We start from the raw sequence: 8,186 nt of genomic DNA, 5'->3' as shown, positions 1-8,186 counted from the left end.
AACAGGTCCAATCTTGTCTAACGTCAGTCCCATGTAAGATCTTTGAGTCCATAATTGCAGACCAAGCCACCTGATGGCACTCTGAGCCATCTTTTCTGTGCTTCTGTTATGCTGTCACTGACAGCAAAGGAAAGGAAATGCTTCTTTTCTCTGATGTATTAACAGTGTTGTTTTCAAATGACTGGATAAATCATTAAGAGACAGACTATTCAAATGTTTAATTGTATTAGTATTAAGGCCATATTCAACAGGGATCTCTCTCTATATAAATAAGAGAACTGTCCTTCCATAATTCAAGTTATGCTGTTCTATATATAAATTACATATGCACTGTCATGTTTGCTTACTAGTAAGGATCACCTTCAAGAGTTTTAGACCCAGCTATATATATATATATATATATATATATATATATATATATATATATATATATATATATATATATATATATATATATATATTATAATATTCACTCATGCTGCATTCTCTGATGCCGTCTTTACGTCTTCTGCCTCGCATCTTAGTTTGTGGCCTATTGCCAAAATGTTGTTGTTGGCCAATCTGACAAGTATTGGGGACACTTTCAGATCATCGCCACATGTCAGGGCAGTGTCAAACAATACTCTGAATTCTGTCTACATATAGATGAGGAAATGGCTAAGAACTGCTAAAAGGAGTTGATTGGCTTTCTCGATGTTGCTGTTATCCTTATGTCTATCAGCTTCCTTTATGTTGTTTTGCAGGTGAAGAAAGGAGTGGTCATTCATGAAGGTTCTGCTGAAATGTTTACGCATCAAGGCTTCTGCTTTACTTCGCTGAATTTGAAGTTCCACTTGTAAAAGTAACAGTGTTGTGAAATGTCATATGATGTTTTTTTTCATTGTTCTGCTTTGACATGTTTTTGTGACTTTTGAGATTTATTTGTTTGTCTTTTATGCCCTTTTCTTGGACCATATTTGAAAACCTGTTGCATTTTTATAACTATAATATTGTCGTCAATAGACCTAACTACATATCTATCTATCCATCTATATGGAAATGCTGAAATTCCAAGGATGATTTTGTTATAGTTTGGTGAATGTTTAAGCTTTGCAAATACACCGAGTGCTTACACTGGGTGTTTTATTAGCCATGTTATGCATAAATAATTTAGTTGTTTTGGTAACAAGGTTTCATACTGGAAATGGAAAAACATTTGTTTTTAGAGAATAAAAATATCATAATCTTTTGTGACCTGCATTTTGGTAGAGCTTCAAATGCATACAACTTATGACACTGAATGTATACATATATTGTATCTACAAACACTAAAGACAAGAAAATTGCACCAGAAGAAAGTCATTCAAAATAAGTCAGTGATTGATTCAACAGCACCACAAATGGAGTTGACGAGAATTGCAATCAAAAGGCAAAGTCAATCAGTGAAAAGATTCAACTTGTAGAAAGTTTGATCAACTTGTCAAGAGAACAAGTATATTACCAAAATTATTTCATGATAAAAATGCCGTAGTGAGTGAGTGGGTCAGACTGTTGACCTTCCAAAAGCACAATTGAAACAGAAGAGGCAATCAATGAATACTGGGGCAGTGGAAATGTGCTTTGAATCTCAGAAGACAAAAACCTCCTTAGTTTCAGATGAGATCGACTGAATGATGGAATGAATGAAAGCCTCTATGAACACGTTATCAGAAACTTTGAAAAGTCAAAAGAGAGAGAGAGAGAGAGAGAGAGAGAGAGAGAGAGAGAGAGAGAGAGAGAGAGAGAGAGAGAGAGACCTTTTCAACTGATTATGGGGAAGGGAAACTAATATACCGATGCCGAAAGGAGAAATAAAAACTTGAGGATATGAAATAAGAGAAAGACTTTCATGTCTAATTGAACTTCGATAATTATGGGTAGAGTTATATTTCTGTCTTTCTCCACCACCTTTGGGGAGAGAGAGAGAGAGAGACTGTCTGGGACTTTCTTCTCAACAGAGTCTAATAACATAATGTCCATGTATGACATTTCTATACATTTTAACAAAGACAACAAGTGTAAAGGCTTGAAAAAGGTAGGAGGATGCCTGTTATCAAAACAAAGAATTTCTTGAGACATAACTGGAAAAATTATGAAAAAATTGCCAAGCCCTGGAATTACAGAACTCAGATTCAGTTGCAAAAATGATAGCTGGAAGGGAATTGAGCAAAGGCACTGAGAAAATAAACAAACACAAACCAGGAGGAGGAGGCGGAGGGGGAGGAGGGAGCTGTTTCAGACCAAACACCTGCTGCTGCTCCTACCACTACTACTAGAGTCCAGTGACAGGAAGGAGGGAGTTCCAACGTTGTACCAGATGTGTTTGAGCAGACGACACATCCAGAGGAGCTATCTTCTGGTAAGTTTTACAGCCACACATTTCATCACCATTTATTGTTTTGTAGAATAAATGAATATATAATTTGCAGGCTTAATTAAATAACCCATTGATGCCCAGTGGCAGGAGAGAGGTTTATACAAAATACTAGGAAGTTCAGAGAATCACTAGCTAATAGGATATTAACAAACATGTTTAATGTTGTTACTGCTGACTGAGAAGCCATATTCTCGTCGTAGGAGGAGGACTCCAAGTATAAGAAACCTAGTGTCATTTTAAACTTAACAGAGTGAGTGAGTGAAGAGGAGCTCAGAATCAGTAGCTCTCCTTCTTCTTACTGTATGTTGTTTACAAATAAATATGGCTCAATGCAATGCTCTAAGGATGAAGAACCTCTTGAATTAGAAAACAGTGAACGCTCTAACATTATTTTGAAGGCGGACAAGAACAGAAAATTATAGTGTGGGAGGATTTCCTGTCACTGGGAATTGGTGTGAATAGATTGGCGCCCTATCCGGATTCTTTACCCAGTACGTTGATGTAGTCATTTCATCAAAATCTTTGCATATGTATAACTTGACACTTTTTCGTAAATATGCACCCTTGCAATAATAGGCTCTTATAAATTTATATATACATGTGTACAAGAGCATAATAGTTTGCACATTTGAACACACTTGAAAGTACAAAACTTTCAGGTATAATATACAATATATATATATATATATATATATATATATATATATATATATATATATATATATATATATATATATATATATATATATATATATATACTATATATATACTGCAACTGAAGGAAATTCTTTCCAAGAAACCTCTCCACCTTGTTGGCATAATAACATAACAGATAAAGGAATAAAATTCACTTTACATAATTTTAAAACAAAGGAACTGTGGGTTTCATTCACCCCTTCATCAATTCTCTCCTCATTCCCTATGTGGTTACGCCTTTAATCCCTCTCTCTGTTCAAAATGACTGCCTAAGATCCTGATGTATGGGTGTGGCCTCTGAGGATGCAAATTCCTCACCAGCATCACACGACCGGAAAGGGAGGAGCCAAAAGAGAAAGTCTGGCCACCCTGCCACTCAGGAATGACCCAAGTGCATAATGCTATAGAACACGAGGCGGAGATTGACTTCTATGCCATCTACGATGATGCCCGGGCATAATTCCCCCGAGGTTATGAATGGACCACGAAACAGCAGTCAGAGAGAGAAGCGCTCAGAACTCCACTAAGGACAGATGTCCTTACTTTTGCCTGTCCCTTGTACCCTCCACTTGTTAGACCTCAAGGTTCGGACCAGTACACTTTTTTCGTGACATCCCTTCATTTTTCTCCCTTCAGCGCAGACGGCCATACTGGACGAGGACATTGTCATCTTGATGAAGATCGGCCTTGGCTGTGGAGCCAAATCAGTGGCCTTATGACGGCCCCCTTAATCTACCTCTCTGCAATGTTCCTGTTATGAAGACATCATTGGTGTAGAATATTTCTCCTGTGTAGAATTCACTCATTTAGCAGGACCTTGTTATTACCTGCTCATTAATTCTTCGTTCTTCTGATCTGTGTTCATTATGTAAACTATAATTAATTAGGAGAACCCTTGAGTTTATGTAATCTCCCCTTAGCCAGCATTGTTCCCTTGATTTATTCATCTGTGGAGTTGCCTTAACCAGTCTTATTAGTCAGACCTTTAGTCAAAAATATAGTAGGTTCTCAATAGTGTGGAGAACTCCCTGTGATCATCCGTTGCCGCCCACAACCCAGTAAGTATCTAAGGCATTTTTGTAATAGTATATATATACACACATATATATACACATATATATACATATACTGTATATACATATCTATACATATATATCTATATATACAGTATATGTATATATGTATGTATATACATATATATGTATATATATGTATATATATTTACATATATATGTATATTTATGTATATATGTATATGTATATATACATATATACATATGTATTTACATATATATAAACATATATATATATATATATATATATATAATATAAATAAATATATATATACATATATATGTATATATATACATATATATACATATACTGTATATACATATCTATACAAATATATCTATATATACAGTATATGTATATATGTATGTATATACATATATATGTAAACTGTATATGTATATATATACATGTATATACACATATATACATATATATCTAGACATATATATATAATATACATATACACATATATATATACATATATATACACATATATACATATATATACATATAAATAAATATATATACATATATATGTATATATATACTGTATATGTGTGGTATATATATGTACGTTATATACACATACATATATACAGATATATATACATATATACATATATATTCATATATACACATATATATATATATAATACATATATACACATATATACACATACATACATATACATACACCGTGTATACATAATATATCCACATATATATATATACATATCTACATAAATATATATATGTATATATATACATATATAATACATATATATTATATATATACTGTATATGTGTGTATATATACGTATGTATATATACACATACATACATATACATACACCGTGTATACATAATATATCCACACACACACATTTCCCAGAGAGTACGCCGCCGTCGGCCTGCGGAAAACTAGGAGTGTCAAAAGGAACAGGAACGGGAGGAAATGTTAAAAAGCAAATAAATAAACAAGTAAAAATAAACGGCTAAAGTAAAAGAAGCCACGAAAAACAAAATGAGTAAGAGAGACCTGAGGAGGGAAAAATACTCGCGACAAGAAGACAGGAGACCTTCTTCTTCTTCTTCTTCTTCTTCTTCTTCTTCTTCTTCTTCTTCTTCTTCTTCTTCTTCTTCGTGTCACCCTGTTTTTCAACCTCCCCTTCTTTCATAATCTCGTTTTCTATTTCATTATGGTCCTGATGAAGGCATCAATTGACGAGGTGCAAACACCAGTGATCTCCAGGTGAAAGTGGCCATTACTATTACTATTTATTATTATTATTTGAGGGTCCAGTAGAAATGGAATCCATTAGTTTAGCGTACTAAATACATTGAGCCTTGGGTGTTAATATTCAATATGCATTCTAACACGATTTCCTGTTAGCTATGTAAGAGAGCTATATTTAAATTGTGAATGATATTATTATGACATGAAATGTACGAAAAACAAGCGGGCCTCGGTCCTAAATGAATCACTGCCGATTCTCTCCCGATTAGGCCTAAAGTATTTGTGTTATTCCCCCAAACATCCAAAACTAAATATCCACAAATATTGTTCTTGGTGGGAAACATTAATTGCTGTTTTGTGATGCTGTGAATATGCATAGTATTATCGATGGCAAAAAATTGGTCTCGTGGGAAACCTCCTCTAAACACCTCCTATTACGAAAGGCTGTTTGCAGTTTGGCTGCTGTCATACCTAGACCTATGTGTGTGAATAAAGAAGTGCATAAATCAGCCTATTAAATAATTAATCTGCGTCTACGATAAAAAAAAAATGACAGAATAAATAGAATGGCAGCACTTGAACGCTTACCGGCACTTTCGTCAGAAGTGCCTTCGGTTTGACGTCACCGAAAGTTCACAAAATCTACAATTTTTCCCTCCACACAGCACTATAAAAAAAAAAAAAACACTCGCCACAGCAGAAGCCGAGTAAAAATCCGTAGGCGATTAATAATAAACCACTTAGTTCCTTTTCATCATATTAATCCAGTCAATTAGACTGATCTGTCAGTAATACGGCCAGACGAAAATCGTGCATCAGTAACTTAACGAACTCTCAGTAACTACTAACGGCAGATTTTCCACACAGGAAATCCAAGCACGGTCTCAGACAGTTGCCAGTTATGCAATATATTCGACAGTGACCCTTTCTGTTTTTAGTTCGTATTGTTTAAACGTTTAGTTACATTTTTATTCTAGTGTTTTTGACGAGAGGGTAAAAGAAACAAAACTTCTCAACGGTAGTCGATACTCTTCGATTTGACGATGAAGAACTGAAATGAAATTTACTTAATTTGACGATGAAAAAGTTGAAGGAAACTCCTTTAACAGGTGATGAAAAAGTGAAATGAAACTTATTTAATTTGACGATGGAAAAAAGTAACATGGGTCTTTTACAACAAGTTTATAGTTATTACAATAAGTTGAATAAATATACAGTACTAGAATGCAGTATATATGTATGTACATATATATGCATGTATGTATGTATGTCAATTGAAAATATAGATTTCAAAGGTGTTACAAGAGAATGTTCATTAGGCTGTTTGATAAATTTGTTCACTAAGCCGTTTAAAAAGAATTTTTCTCTATACATACTTTCGACAGCTTCAATCATCTCATCATTAACTGTGTACTGGGCACACCCACCAGATCTTTTAACTTCCTCTGACACAGCTATGAGAGCAATAATTGATGGCAATTGTAAAGAATCTCTAAGGTTTGTCTTTATAAGATTGAACTTACTCAAGACTCTCTCTGCATCAGCATTTGATGTTAGTAAAGATAAAAATCTGACAAGGCTGAAAACATGACATGACCTTCGTCATCTTTTAGATTGCCCAACCCTTTATAAAATTCCTCAATATTTTTTTCGTGCCTTATTTCATCTGGTACTGGTACGAAATCTAAACTCCGCCATTCATCATCTAACTTCTGTTTCTGTCCTGCGCCTATTCTAGGGACAAGTTTAACTATGTCTTGTAAAGATGGCGTGGCTATTCTTGACCGGTAATCTAAAGCCTTCCTGACTAGTAGAAACGAAACCATTTTCCACAAAGGGTTGCCAAGATCAAACCTTTTCCTGATTGCAACGCAAACGGAAATACAAAACTGTCTACATTTGTACTTACATCCTGCACCATTTCAGGGCTTTTGAAGGAATCTGTCTGAAACAAGCTGTGAAGAAGTTCTGCTCCAAGAGAAAGTTGGTTCAGTGGAACATAGTTACTGTCATCACATGCACCAATATTCATCAAAGGATATTTCTGAAAAATGTGTGGCTGACAAAAAGTACTCATTATAGAACTAGATAATTTTGTTAATCTGTCAAATATCAAATGGATTGTGGGTGAGGGTTTTTTGAAAGACTGAATTAAATTCATTAAATTTTGGCAAAATGAAATCTAAAAAAGTAAAATATAAAAAAACCGCTGGATCCCTCATTCTTTCAACTATCTGATGCACTGCTCTGAATCGTTCTTTCTCCTCAATTTGACTAAAGTACAATGTTAAAAGTTTCCACTGTTCGAGAACCCAGCGAGTTTGACGTGGATGGAGTATTTTGTGGGGGCTTAATGCTACATAATTCCTGTGAAAGTTTTAAACCATGCTACCTTTTTTTAACTATGTTCAAAAAATGTATATATACTGAGAAGCAAATCTTCACAATGATGAGGAAGAGTCTTTACAGCTTCTGAAGAGCATAAATGAACAGAATGACATACATTTGAATACAGTCAGTCCTAGCACTAAGATCTTGAGTCTACTATACAGGGAATTATGTTCTTCCCATGATGTTAGATGCACCATCAGCTGCAAATCCTATGAAACTACCGAGAGAAATATCATACTCTGTCAACGTATCTATTAAAAGAAAATATAGATTTTGTCCAGTAGAACCTTGAACATTATTTGAGTCATAACATACATTAACAAGATCTAGCATAGCGGTGGTGATTTTCTGCTCATGGGAATCAAAACACCTAACAAATACAGCGCAGGACTT

The sequence above is a fragment of the Macrobrachium rosenbergii genome, chromosome 53, assembly GCF_040412425.1.
Source record: "Macrobrachium rosenbergii isolate ZJJX-2024 chromosome 53, ASM4041242v1, whole genome shotgun sequence".
In the NCBI taxonomy this organism is placed as follows: domain Eukaryota; kingdom Metazoa; phylum Arthropoda; class Malacostraca; order Decapoda; family Palaemonidae; genus Macrobrachium; species Macrobrachium rosenbergii.
This window is presented reverse-complemented; position numbering follows the sequence as displayed.